This window comes from Macrobrachium rosenbergii, chromosome 21, assembly GCF_040412425.1.
Source record: "Macrobrachium rosenbergii isolate ZJJX-2024 chromosome 21, ASM4041242v1, whole genome shotgun sequence".
NCBI classification, from domain to species: domain Eukaryota; kingdom Metazoa; phylum Arthropoda; class Malacostraca; order Decapoda; family Palaemonidae; genus Macrobrachium; species Macrobrachium rosenbergii.
Window position 1 is genome coordinate 17,119,890 of NC_089761.1, and position 15,849 is coordinate 17,135,738.

Here is a 15,849-nt window from a genome sequence, read left to right on the forward strand (position 1 = left end):
TTAGGAGAGGGTGGAAAGTAAGTTGGGAGCAAGTGAATATGAAAGGAGGTACAGTAAATTGAACGAAAGGGGTTGCAAATGGGGGCCAAAGGACTTAGTTAAGAAGGTTTAAAATGGGACTGAATCTCGGGTAGGGATCTGGTGGCGAGTTCGCTTTGTTTTACATAACAAATAAATACCTTTGTATTTTCTTACGTTTCTGAATGGTATAAAACCTCAGTAAAGATCAGTCAAATAATAAAAAGAAGGTTAAGATTAAAGCTTCAATAGCTAGGACGACAACATCTTCGAATAGTCCAAGTTGATGCTGAAGAAGAAAAACCTCTAAACAAGTAGGAGTGTATGCTTTACCCACATAAACTGTATGTTTATTTGCATTTCGTTCACAATGACCATAAGCCCCTCTGAATCCATAACAAAGAATATCTCAATAGTTTTATTGTTTTAAACAAAAATCTAGCAGATCAATTCTTATTTCGATAACAAATTTACGAGAATTCCTGTGTCTGGAAATTCCACACGCTCTACAAATTCTCAGGACAAGCGGACACCAGATATAAAAAAAAAAGAACGAAATTTCAACTGATGACTGACGCAGGAGATCAATTAAAACTGCATGGTAAGAGTAATTTTCTACGCCTTTCTAGCCATCAGACTAACGAGCTTAAACGTTGTTCTAGATGCAATGATCAGAGCGAGGCCCACGACAAACGACAACATGATTGATCCAATGACACTACAAAATAGCTTTGCAACTGGCATGGTCATCCGAGCATACGGATGTAAAATCTCGTAAGACTCTAGCAAAGGAAATTAAACTGGAAATTAATTAAAAAGCAAATTAAGATGAAAATGCTGAACGAAGTAATATACAACAACAATAATTTTAACCTAGTTAAAATATCAAGTTATACAAACGGTTCAATAAGCGGTGAAAAACCAGCAATATCCAAACACGAAACGAGAAAAAAAAATCTTCGCAAAGTTACAAGCCATAAAAATACGGACTTCTTTCATAAATTTTATAACTCATTTCCTCTAGTCATAACGTTTAGTTACCGTCATTCGCCGAACGCCCAAGTTCAGAAGTCTCCTATACCAGGAAAATTTTTTAATTACACCTAAATTAAATACATTAACGACAACGAATCCTTCATGTGAACTTCAAATGGCCTCATCGATGCCAATTAAACCCCTAGATATATTTAACTTCACTTTGAAAATTATCAGGCACGTCTAGGGATACCTCTCCGCCAAGCTACACTTTCCCATAGATACTGGGTAGAATTAGATAGGATTTCAAGAACATGGGAGAGATCGCAGACCTCCATATATTACAGCCTCAGCCATCGAGTTTGAAAGTTCCATTATCGTGCACTGGCAAACTATCGTCAATAAATCAGTCATTATGATGACTGGTAGGTTGCCAGGGCACGGTAATGAAATCTCGAGACTCGTCGGCCTTCGATAACAGTAGTGACGTACCGTGTGACTAATCAAATCGAGTAACTTTTGAGATAAGTATTTATATACCTTAATTTTGAGAGTAGCAGTAGACTCTTGGCCGACACCATGAGTCTGCTGACATCCTCAAAATTACGGTATATGAATTCTTATCTCAAAAATTACTCGATTTGATTAGCCACACGTTACCGTCCCTACCGTAGCCAAGGCCAACGAGTCTCAAGATTCCATTACTTTGTCCTGGCAACCTACCAGTCACCACGGAAACCGATCTCTTAACGGTAGCTTGCCAGTGCACGATAATGGAACTTTCAAACTCGATGGCTCAGGTTGCAATATAGTGAGGTTTCCGATCTCTCCAGTGTTCTTGAATTCCTGTCTAATTCTCTTTCTAAGGTGGGCCTGTCGTTACCAAAGAAATAAAGGCCATCAAGGATCTTATGCTTCCTACGTCTCCTCTTTTTCTCTGTTAGCCGAGCTCTTATTTCGGTAGCTTACCCTTCTCGGTCTTCTAAGTAAACTCGAAATTAAAATTCAAGATATCTCCACTATTAAAATGTCTTTCAATTAGTTCGCAACATTTTTTTCGAAATATTTTTTTTCACTGTTTCTCTTTCAAACAACAATTATCAATTTGAAATTTGAAATCAAAATCGCCTTTAGTACGTGACACCAATCTTACACTAGGATGAAGTCACATTTACTATTTAAGAAGATCCCAGTACAAGCTAAATCTGAAATTACTACTATTACTCAAGTTAATTACAAATTTGATGTGAGTACTACCTACAGTCACGTCGTTGCGGTACTATCAAGAGTTAAATGTTATCGTTATCAGGGACAACTGAGAGTGACAAGAGGGTCTACAAACTTTCACAATATTCCACCACCCGAACCCGACCAGGACCCGGCCCCCATCTTGCTGAGGCCGTCCCGCCTTTCTTCTAAACCTGAATCTCGAACCTTCGTAACTAAACACATCCTCCTCCCCCTCCTTTTCCCTAACCAGCTTCCCCTCTCCCCAATAGCCCCCATGGTGGATTGGGGGAGAAGGGAGGAAGCTTTAGATATATCCCGAGCAATTTCACTTTTCTCCGTCCACAATTACAAAAATATTTCTCATCTCCAATCCCTTCATTTTAAAACCCCCTTCCACCTCCCAACCACCGCCCTATTCCCAGCCAACCTCCCCCCCACAACCCCACCCCACTCCCCAGCTCACGGACGCTAATGAGTTGTATAAGTTTTCCGTCATTTCGCAAAGATGGCGAGGGAGGCCATTCTCATTTGGAAGTTTCGTTTTCCGATTTCGCCTTTCTTTCACTTTTAATCATTTCGAATCAATATTTACGAAGAATATCTGAACTCATGATTACTGGTTCCAATTTCGTAGCCTTTTCTTTCTTATTATTTTCAAGTCGTTATTGCGCTATTATTCGCAAGGTCGTTATTACCACGACTGCCGCTTATCATTATTTCACCATCTTTCATTATTTTTTTCAAGTCGGGATTTCATTATCATGATCAATGGTGGTGCATTAAACGTATTATTACTCATTACTGTTTTTCCCATTTTCTTTTTTGCACGTCATTAATTCCCGCTGCAGATTCCATCCTCTCTCTCTCTCTCTCTCTCTCTCTCTCTCTCTCTCTCTCTCTCTCTCTCTCTCTCTCTCTCTCTCTCTCTCTCTCTCTCATGCCATGTCAAAAATTCGTATCGTTCCAGTAATGCCATAATAGGTAATATGGCTTATTCCAACTTCAAAGTTTTATCTTTTGATTTCTTTTTTTTTCAGGTCAAGTTTATCACCGCCATTGTCACCATCATTTTTATCATAATCATAATTACCACTCCCATTACCATCAATATCGTTTGGGTACATTATCATTGACACAAATTCTCATCATCTTCATCACTCTGGATACCCACTACTCAATTTCAAAATCAATTTCAAGAGAGAGAGAGAGAGAGAGAGAGAGAGAGAGAGAGAGAGAGAGAGAGAGAGAGAGAGAGAGAGCCCTTGACCTAAGCAGTGTGTATAAAATTTCGTCAAACCTAGTTCTCAAAGTGATGACGCAATTATAAAAATAACAAAACCTAAGCGAGAGAGAGAGACAGTTTCTTGACCTCTACAGCATATATAAAATTTCGTCAAACCTCGATCTAAATGTGATAACATAATCACAAAAATAACATACCAGAGAGAGAGAGAGAGACTCTTGACTCCTACTGCATAAATTCTCATCAAACCTCGATCTAAAAGTGATAAAATAATCACAAAAATAACAAAACCTGAGAGAGAGAGAGAGAGAGAGAGAGAGAGAGAGAGAGAAAAAAGGGGGAAATTCAGCGAGGGCAGGAAGAACCATACATGTGGCTTAAGGGGAAAAGCACACAATGGAATCGACAGGAATAAACCCGAGTTTTCAAAGTTAAAAATGGAAGTCGCTTGACCTTTGGCTGAAGATAATGGAATATCTGAATATCAAAAAGGAAAATGGCTTTTTGTTCCCAGGCGATATTCATTCGGAAGGGTAAATATGATCTTCATCCGGCGGAAATAAATATATTTCAGAGTGGACTCGCTTTTATTGAGTCATTAATAACCTCTGTTATTGAGGGATGGTTGTGAATTGTGGATACGGATGACAAAACTGGGATATAATACAACAAATATACAAAAATTATTACCCCAAACCAGTTCTTGTAACAACTTTTCTCTAAAAAGAAAAAAAAAAGAAAATAGCACAAATACACAAGACTAAGTGCTGCTACCTGGAAATTTTAAATGGCCTAATGTCTCACTACACAATAAAAAATTATTGCTCATTTGATCTGGTAAATTATTCTAAAAAGTTTTACATTCATAATTTAATGGTAAAACCACTTTATGTCGCATGCTGCATTACGTATAAAAACAAAAATAAAAATAAAATAAAAATAAAATACATAAAATACGTATAAAAATGAAAAGAATAAAATAAAAAACACATAAAATAAGTATAAAATAAAAACTGGAAAAATTAAATACACATAAAGCACGTACAAAAATAAAAACAATAAAAATAATACGCAAGTATAAATATAAAAAATAGAATAAGAATAAAATACACAGAAAACACGTATAAAAATAAAAACAGAATAAGAACAAAACACATATAAAAACAAAAACAGAATAAAAATAAAACACACATGGCTCTGATTGACGATAAATCTCCCGCAAACGGCTTCGTCCTTGTTAGCTAAATAATGCCAACTAATTTCCCCGCGATCTCTGCGCCTCAGCCTCAGGAAATTCGCAAGTTTGCGAAACGTCTGCCCGACTGCTTGGACGTCTGCCAGAATACTCTATCTTGTCTGCTTACTTGCAAATGGATGTCTGAGAATCAGTTACATAACCGACAACCGTCTCGTCACTTTTCTTACTTCTACTTCTTCCTGGCCCATAGCCTCATGTAGCAGGGTTTTTTAAATTTTGTGCATTATATGTTTATGCTTATGCGTATAGTAAGTACTGTATGTATGTATGTATGTATGTATGTATGTATGTATGTATGTATGTATGTATATATATAGTTCCTCATTGGACGGGTTGGTAATGTTATATATATATGTTATATATGCACACATACATACATATACATTAATTCATACATACATACATACATACATATATCACAAAATCCACGTGGGAAGGTGAGTGAAAACCGGGACTTTGGACAAGTACTTTCGTAGTTTATTCTACATTTTCAAGTTCACTCAAAACCAGTAAAAGAGATTTTCCTATTCGGCCCATTATTCGTTCAACCGGTTCTATTAGTTAAAAACTTTCTAAATATCTAGTTAAATTACTATCACCTATTCTGGGTACTAATTCAAATTCCCATTTACAAAACTCTGTTGAATTCTGTGCTAGACTTTCCCATATTGAATTATCCAGTACTGATAAATTAACCAGTTTTGATGTGACATTTTTATTTACTAAAGTCCCTATTGATGACTGACTTCAATATTTATCACAACATTTGGACTTGTATAATCTAGAATTACCTACCAATGTTATTATTAATTTGATATCCCATTTCATCCTAATTTCATTCCTGCAGTGCCCATTTTAAAAACTACTGATATTAACTTAGTATTTAAATATAATAATAATTTGAGAAATAAACTAATTAAAAATAGCCCGTCCAATTCAAACAATATTGTATACAGTATTCCTTGCAAAAAATGTAATAAGATTTATATTGGTCAAACATCAAAACGACTAAAAGTAAGATGCTCCTAACACAAATATGCCATTTCAAGAGGCTTATCAAATACTGGCATTGCGGATCATTAGCTTAAGACAGGCCATACGATGAACTGGGATAAGTCATCGATAATCTACAAGGTCAACAACCATCGGAAAAGGAATCTGCTAGAGACTGTTAATCGAAGCCACGCCCACCAGGAATATTAATCTCCACCCTGGATTATCCCTTGATCCTTTGTCCCTGTCCTTTTTGTTTAAAGAACATGCTGCCCAGATTAACAAACTGCAAACCCGGCCCCCTTCTGTTTTTGTATATAAAGCTCTGTCAACTTCTTTTGTATTCAGTGTGAACTTGAAAATGTAAAATAAACTACGAAAGTACTTGTTCAAGGTCCCGGTTTTCACTCACCTTCCTACGTGGATTTTGTGATATTCTCAAACATGTGTTCCTTCGAGCTGCATTGGACATACACACACACACACAAACATACACACACACACACACACACACACACACACACATACACACACATATATATATATATATATATATATATATATATATATATATATATATATATATATACTCTATATACAGTATGTCAGTATGTGTGTAAGAGCGAGCAAGCTTTGAAAATTGGACAATTTGTGCACAGACTTGGAAAGTAAAGGAAAACTTGTGCCCGAACAGTGTGGGTGTGGAAACTCTCCCGAAAGTAAAATTAACATTAATCTTATTGAGAAAGATTTATCCTATTCAATTTTGTAATATGTATTAGAATACTTAAGGAAAAAAATTTTCGTAACCAATTTTGGAAACTAATTTAAAATTCTTGTGGAGTAAGATTATCGTATTCAATTTTGTAAAATATATTAAAATACTTAAGGGGAAAGATTATCGCACTCAATTTTGTCAAATATATTGATATACTTACGAGAAGGATTATCGTATCCAATTTTGTAAAATATTTTAAAACTCTTATGGAGTAAGATGATCGTACTCAATTTTGTAAAATATATTAAAATACTTATATATTAAGATTATCCTGTCCAATGTAGTAAATATTAAAATACTTATAGAGGAAAGATTATCGTATTCAATTTTGTAAATATATTAAAATTCTTATGGAGTAAGATTACCCTATCCAGTTTAGTAAATATTAAAATACTTATAAAGATAGATTATCGTACTCAATTTTTTAAGATACATTAAAATTCTTATGGAATACGATTATCCTATCCAATTTAGTAAATATTAAAATACTTATGGAGAAAGATTGTTGTACTCAATTTTGTAAAATATTTTAAAATTCTTATGGAGTAAGATTATCCTATCCAATTTAGTAAATATTAAAATAATTACAGAGAAACATTATCGTACTCAATTTTGTAAAGTATATCAAAATTCTTATGGAGTAAGATTATCCTATCCAATTTAGTAAATATTAAAATACCTATGGAGAAAGACTATCGTGCTTAATTTTGTAAGATATATTAAAATTCTTATGGAGTAAGATTATCCTATCCAATTTAGTAAACATCAAAACACTTCTGAAGAAAGATTGTCGTACTCAATTTTGTAAAATATATTAAAGTTCTTATGGAGTAAGATTATCCTATCCAATTTAGTAAATATAAAAATACTTATGGATAAAGATTATCGTACTCAATTTTGTAAAATATATTAAAATACTTACGGAGTAAGATTTTACTATTCAATTTGGTAAAATATATTATAAACTTAACACCTTATCCACGATCTAGTACATATGCACTGTACATATGTAACTTTGAATAACTTTGAATTGTCCTTAGTTTGGTAATCATCTAATAGGAACTTGTGTTAATGACAGCACATTATAATTACTTGAAATTACGACGGTAAACTAAGACTAAAAGGAGACTATTCGCCCACATTCACCCCAACTCTCTCTCTCTCTCTCTCTCTCTCTCTCTCTCTCTCTCTCTCTCTCTCTCTCTCTCTCTCTCTCAGGTTTTGTTATTTCTGTGACTGCGTCATCACTTTGTGATCGAGTTTTGACGAGATTTTATATATACTGCTGAGGTCAAGAGGTCTCTCTCTCTCTCCCTTTCTCTCTCTGGAGCTGAGAGACGAAATAACAACGGTCGTTCCATCTCTCTCTCTCTCTGGAGCTGAAAGACAAAATAATAACAGTCGTTCCATCTCTCTCTCTCTCTCTCTCTCTCTCTCTCTCTCTCTCTCTCTCTCTCTCTCTCTCTCTCTCTCGGGAGCTGATAGACGAAATAATAACGGTAGTTCCATCTCTCTCTCTCTCTCTCTCTCTCTCTCTCTCTCTCTCTCTCTCTCTCTCTCTCTCTCAGGTTTTGTTATTTCTCAGATTTTGTTACTTCTGTGACTGCGTCATCACTTTGTGATCGAGTTTTGACGAGATTTTATATATACTTCTGAGGTCAAGAGGTCTCTCTCTCTCTCTCTCTCTCTCTCTCTCTCTCTCTCTCTCTCTCTCTCTCTCTCTCTCTCGGGAGCTGAAAGACGAAATAATAATGGTCGTTCCATATCTCTCTCTCTCTCTCTCTCTCTCTCTCTCTCTCTCTCTCTCTCTCTCTCTCTCTGAGCTGAGAGACAAAATAACAACAGTCGTTCCATCTCTCTCTCTCTCTCTCTCTCTCTCTCTCTCTCTCTCTCTCTCTCTCTCTCTCTCTCTCTCTCTCTCTCTCTGGAGCTGAAAGACAAAATAATAACAGTCGTTCCATCTCTCTCTCTCTCTCTCTCTCTCTCTCTCTCTCTCTCTCTCTCTCTCTCTCTCTCTCTCGGGAGCTGATAGACGAAATAATAACGGTAGTTCCATCTCTCTCTCTCTCTCTCTCTCTCTCTCTCTCTCTCTCTCTCCGGGAGATGAAAGACGAAGTAATAACGGTCGTTCCATCAATGCCATTAGTTCAAATATTGGTATTATCCATCTGAAATACACACACGCATCGACCTCCATTCTCTTCAACAACGAAACAAGACGTATATTAATCGATGTCTTTCTGAGAAATTCTCGGATCGTTAACTGTCCAACGAGACCCAAAACTTAAATGAAATAAAATACTCCCAACTGATGACCCATTAAACTGTGAATCTTTTATAAATTTTCGATACCAGAAAAAGAAATATTTTTGAGTCGTCTTTCGAAGCTTTAAAACTAATATCGAATCATTTTTTTCACATCTCATCGTGAATTCGCATTTTATTTTTTATCTTTCTTCCTTTAAGTATTAAAGAGAAGAAATATTTGAAAATTGATATCCATTCACAGCAAAGAGAGATGGGATACCATACCACAGGTTACACACACACACACACACACACACACACACACACACACACACACACACACATATATATATATATATATATATATATATATATATATATATATATATATATATATATATATATATATATATATATATATATATATATATTATATATATATATATATATACATTATACAGAATACAAGTGAGTGTGTATGTGTGTTTTAGTACATTACTGAAGAATTAAGCTGCTTTTAACATAAATTATTTTGCGATAATTGTATTGTGTCTTTTGTACTTCCCTTCCTTCACTGCCTATTGTTGACAAGAAAAGCAAAGTACAGCAATTCTGCCGATTTCACTTACTAACCGAATAGTCAGACAGGTCTGTTTCAAATAAACTCTCGACCTCTTCGGGTCGAACGGTGGTTTGCTCTTATTACAGATTTTCTGTTACATCTCACCAACGAAGTCTGAGGTTCGGTTGACAAAGAACTGTCTGAGTTTTCAATTATTGAATGACATCGCCTGAAAGGGTTGGAACTTAGTTCACTTGTCAACATTATGTAATGAAGGTAATAAATCTTACAGAATTCCTTAAAAATTTCTGCACGTAATTCACACTGGAATACCTTTGATCTCCAATATGTCACCGTGTGTATTTATGATAATATGGGAATACGCGTGTGTATATATGCATATATACATACACATATATGTATGTATTATGTATGTATGTACTGTATGTATGTAAATAAATATATAAATCTGGAAGAACCACTACAGTTTCGAGCCAAGTGTTCAAGTGAAAGTAAATAGATAAGGGGTACGTAAAGCAATTAACTTTTAATCCGTTCTCTCGCGTTCAGGCTCATTCTAAGAGAAAACCTAAGGAAATAATTATAAACGTCAATGTAATTTGCAATAGATTCATCACGTCCCCCTTATTTACCTTACTTGTATGGACTTCCAAAATTCCGTTTGACAAACATTACATCAAGTCCCATTATTTCAAAAGAAGGCGGGGGGACCTTACTACTGTATCCCTTAGCCAAGGTGTAGATCGTGCCCTTAGCTAAATGGTTAAGAACGATACTGTCGTCGTTGCTTGGTCACTTTTCTAATGACCACTCAACGAAAAATTGCATTTTATCGAAAAATTAAAAGACATTTCTTGCAATCCTGGGAAAGATAATAAGTAAAGATACAGTTTCTTTGTTTACCAAAGTTGATGTTGTGTGTACCCTAAAAAGATTTTATCAAGAAGATAAAATATAAATCCACAGCTATTACCACTTCCCTCCCCGGTTTTAAGGAGACGTAATTAAGTTATGAGTTACTGATAAGTTTTTGCTTTTAACTGAAAATTTTATCAACAGACTTTTGGTCGTGCCATGAGCTCTCCTCTTTCCCCAGTTTTACGTCATTTTCTATTAATACTCTGAAAGCACATTATAACGATATCTGGTCTATTTGCGATTTGAACGAGGAAGGATTCCGTACATTTTTTCTGCAACTTAATCAGCTGTGTCATTTAATTAAGTTCAAATGCAAATGGAAACTTAACAATAAAATAACTATTTTAGATGTATTAATCATTCGTGATAAAGACAATACTTTATCCACTGTTTTTTTAGAAAGCCTACACATAGTAATATTTATATTTATTAAGGTGACGAAAAAATAAGTCTCCTATTGACACGAAAATTTCTCTTCTGACTGACTATTTTTATGAGATTGGTTTACCCCTACAGGTTCATTCAACAAAGTTATTTTAAAGCATGAAATAATTACTGCTGTGCATCAACTCGTAACGACGTTGTTAAATTAGTGATTCCGCAGTTAGAGTTAGGAGTCGAGGCAATTTGGTAATTACCTTAGTATGATAGAAAAGTCTTTAGTCAAGAACTATTCCAGAGTTAATTGTATTGAAATGACTGTTCTGATTACATACCGGAATCAGATCGTTGTGTATATCAACAGAAGAATGATCACAAACTTCAACTGGACACGGCGATATAAATCATGTTTTATTCATTTATTGTTCGGAAAATAGCTACACAATAAAACAGAGTAGCTTTGATAAGTAGCATAAAGAAAATTCTCTTCAGAAACATAAAATCATATAATCTGTGGTGACTAACGTAACTCCCTACTATGAATCTGAATGATGGATGCTATAAACTTGACATTCTCCTTACTTCCCTTATTTCGAGAGCAGCCAACCTTACAAGTTGTTAGTATATTAAATAGCCAATTTAGTGTGACTTGGGTTATCAGCATATCGTTAATACTAACTTTATCTAGCTTTCTATTCTTATTGGCTTTCTTAGCTGGCGGAATCTGTGGTAATTATTCTATGCAAATGGTGCTCTGAGAAAGAGTTTTTATTTGATAAAAATATTTGATAACTTTCAACTCTCTTAAAAGACGAATGAATAGAGTCGACTTTTTTATTTCTGTATCTTAACCAAAAGCCCAGGTTCGATTCCCACAAGCACTCATTAATTCCCAGACTTTGGTGCGAGTTACTCCCCTGGCATAGTGAATTCGAGATTAAACGATACTGATGGTATAATATCTTGCATAAAAGAAAGTCATACGTGTAAAAGCGATCAGTGTGTGTGTGTGTGTGTGTGTGTGTATGTACATGTGTATGTGTGTGTGTGTGTGTGTGTATGTATGTATATATATATATATATATATATACAATATATATATATATATATATATATATATATATATATATAATAAAACATATTTTTCTAGAACATCAGGTGGGAAAACATTCCAACCCCTTCCCAACTTCAATTAAACTATTCACAGCCATATGCCCTTGACGACAAGTTCCCACCAAAAATCTCTCATTAAGATATTCAAAAGGACGGCTGTCACTGAGAATCCAACTGCTTCTCATTTCATTGCGAGAGAGAAGAAAACGCGGATCCAAACCACCGCAAATCGAAGTTTTTCTTAAATCTGCTCTGTCGTTCTTCAGTAGGATGACGACGATGATGATGATGATGATGATGATGATGATGATAATGATAATAAAGACTACTCTTTATATACCGGGTGTTTCGAAATTAGAGCTCCCCCTCCACAGAACAAATGGAAAGTTATGAAGTTTCCTGCTATAGCCTATCTCCAAGTACATTATTGTAAGTTTCTATTAAGTTAGTTTTCATTTTACATTTCTTGTATTTTCAGACTGAGTGACAGAGTTAGATACAGCCATGGATAACGACTCGGAGGAAATCAGATGGGTTGACCGAATCTGGGCTATAACCTTCAGAGAGGCCAAGGATGCTGGCGCATCCTTCATTTCACGTTCCTGGATAGCTAAATACATTAAAAGAGATGAATCGTTTGTCATAAGAAACTGGAACAAAAATCCATATGACTGTCATCGCGAAAAGAGTCAGAGTCTTGGAAGGCCTGAAGTCCTTTCTCAGGAGTCAAAAGACATCATAGCTGAGGCAGTGGGTAGACCAAGAAAGTCTTTACGTAAATTGGCGCTTGAACTAGAAACAAAAAGGGGAAAGAAGAGAAGTTATAGTGCTATATATCGTGAGTTGGAAAAATCTGGTATCAAGCCATTTCATGTTATTAGCAAGCCCAACATCACTCAGCAATAGAGAGAAGACTGTGCATGGTTTTGTGGTTCATTTCGTAAAGACTGGGATGAAGCTGACTTTCTCCATGTTGCAGCATCAGATGAATTCTTCATTTACACAGTCAGGAAGCCAAATCATAAAAATTACATCATTTGGGCTGCAAAGTTGGATGATATCAGTGATGACGTGAGCTATCGCCAAGTTGTGAAATTTCCTGAATGTTTGGGAATTTTCTCTGTTTCACAGCCAAATGGTTAATGTGGATCATCAAAGAAAAAGGACAGTCATGGAATGGCGAATACTTCAGAGAAATTATGCTTACTGGTGGAGCATTTCCTTTCCTCAAAGATCCTGAAAATGCGTTATCTGTTGAAGAAGTCACATTTTTGCATGATAAGGTACCATGTTTCAAGGCTCTTCAGACACAGGAGCTGCTTCGAAACAGTGGTATCGATTTCTTCTAAAGTGAATTTCCAGGTAGCTCCCGTGACCTTAATGTATGTGAAAACATTGGTAGTATCTTGAAGGATTGTGTTGAAGCGCGCACAGTGAACTATGATGGTATACCAAGCCTCGACGACCTGCGAAGAGAGGTGACCGAAGTGCTCAGGGAAATGGAGTTTGAGTCTCAGCTTTTTTGCGATTTGCTGAAATCAAACCCCTCAAGAATGCAGGCTGTGGTAAAGGCAGATGGAGGCCACAAAAAATATTAAATACTAAGAGAGAAACTTAAATAAATACCTGTTCTGAAAAACTTTTGTTTTTGTCCATATCAATTTTAGTTTATGCTGTAGAGGGGGGGGCTCTAATTTCGAAACACCCTGTATAATAATAATATTAATAAGAGAATTCAAACTTCAAGTCTCATACAGCGAGTTTTCGTAATTCAACTGATATATGAGGAAGTCGGTTGCACTATCAACGAATTGATAACCAACAAAAGTTAAAGATTTGATATGGTTCTAATTTCTCCATCATAAACAAGAACTCTTACAGATTTGACACGGTTCTAATTTCTCCATCAGTGCGGAAAGATCTCAGCCACTAAGCGTTGCCTGCAGTAGGTATAAATATGAATTTGACAAAATTTATAACAAAACACAACACAGACCAGTTCGTGTTGCTGCTACCTAGATCGCTTAAACACATTAAAGAGCCATGAATATTCCTCAGGATATTACCGTCTGGAATTTGTGCATGAATTCCGAATTCCCGTATCTGGGACACATTATCACAGACGACCTAAAAGATATGGCTAGCAGAACGGAGGCGACGTAACATTTGTGAGAGTGGCTAAATGATTGCAGGGAGATTTGCCTTATATCGCCCAGAGACTAAAATACAATCCTGTTCTTCCGCTCCTACTGCTTTTGTGTCAATGGCTACCCATTTGGGCGAAGGACTACCCGAGAGACCAAAAGACACTACTGTTATTCAGGGAGGCATTCTGAGACACCTTACCGATGCACCTCGGTATCATTCTGCTCCGCTGATACACAGAACATCACGTAGACAGTTTAAAAATCCTTATTAGGCGCACCAACTCCACACTGCAATCGACAACAACAAAATAGCAGCAATCCCTTATCCGAAACTTCTACATCAGTCAGGCAAGGATGATGGGATACCGAGACTTATCTTCATACTAAACAGATTTTTCACATTATGGGTGACCTAAAGAGAATAGAGCAGAATACAAAATCTAGGCTAAAGGTCAAGCGCTGGGACCTATGAGGGCATTCGGCGCTGAAACGGAAACTGATAGTGAAAAGATCTGAAAATTGTAAAAGGAGGAAAACCTCACGGTTGCACTATGAAACAACTCTTAAGAGAGGGTGAAAAGTAAGAAGGAAGAGAATATGAATGCAAGTAAAGTAAAAGGAATGAAAGGGGTCGCAGCTAAGGGCCGAAGGGACGCCGCAAAGAACCTACGTTGCATCATGCGAAGTGCACTGACGGCACTGGCCCCCTACGGGATGCATGACCTAAAATGTAATGTACATCTGCCAACTTCTTTCACAGTTTCTTCCACTGTCGTCATTGCCATTATTGTATTATCACTATTCTTTATTTACTCATTATAATGACTGTCTGCCTTATCATCTACACCCAGTGAAAAGGGCGGAGTTTGTAAGGCATGGAGTTTTTAAGGCATAATTATGTGCTCCTCTTTTTATTAATACTGTTTTCAAGACCACTTCCTTTTGTTTCTCTATGAGCTTCGTATTACTTGATGATGTCAACAGCATCCTTATTAACAAGAAATACAATAGATTTACCGTCTCCCACTGTGAAGTTTACTCCATAACGTTGGCTAACCCATCGCTACCATTTCATGCATATTATTATTATTATTATTATTATTATTATTATTATTATTATTATTATTATTAAAATACCGTTCACTCTTCCTTTTCAGTAAACTATACCTGCAAACTTTATATTTATAAGGTCTCAAGCTGAAAAGAAATTGTTTGTTATTATTATTTTGTCAAAAATTTTTGAGTGGTATCTGTACAAAATTTCTTTTAAATGTAGTTTATATTTTTGCACTTTACTGAATCTGCCCTGTGTATTTCAATGTATGGCCTTAAACGAAATAGATGATGAAGGTGATGATGATGATATTAATGATGATGATTATTATTATTATTATTATTATTATTATTATTATTATTATTATTATTATTATTATTATTATTATTATTATATAAATAAAATACATGAATTCTATCGAATTGATAATATCTAATAACCATCAGATGTCCTCAATTTGGACACACTTACCAATTACACGACGTTTCTATAACATAACAGAAAACTTATTAACAGTTTTATTAAACATGAAATTAACGTTTGAGTACTGAAGTGACTTCACGAAGACCACAGCCGCTAAGAAGCCAATCTATATCAAAAAATCATTTCAATTCAACAATTAATTTAACCAATCATGTTACCTGTTACACACTGCAAGAACTACAAAATATTTTCCGTTATAACAGAATTCCATCTAATAATGGTTGCCCATCAAAACACGAAATAGGTTCTGGACCGTGGCTGAGAGAAACTGTAGCTCCCGAAATATAACCAGTTAGAAAATCTACCATCTTTAGTTTTTATAGCAACCTTTATTAGACTCTATACGAATAACGATGCAAAGGGGATAATAAATAAACAAACACACACACATATAATAAATAAATATATATATATATATATATATATAT

At 35.4% G+C, this 15,849-nt stretch overlaps 1 protein-coding gene across 1 annotated transcript in view; it reads right to left on the reverse strand.

Annotated features, from left to right (window-relative positions):
- The window catches only part of LOC136849730 (oxysterol-binding protein-related protein 9), a 272,256-nt gene that overhangs the window by 112,119 nt on the left and 144,288 nt on the right, over positions 1-15,849 (reverse strand). The gene's annotated exons all lie outside the window — the stretch shown is intronic.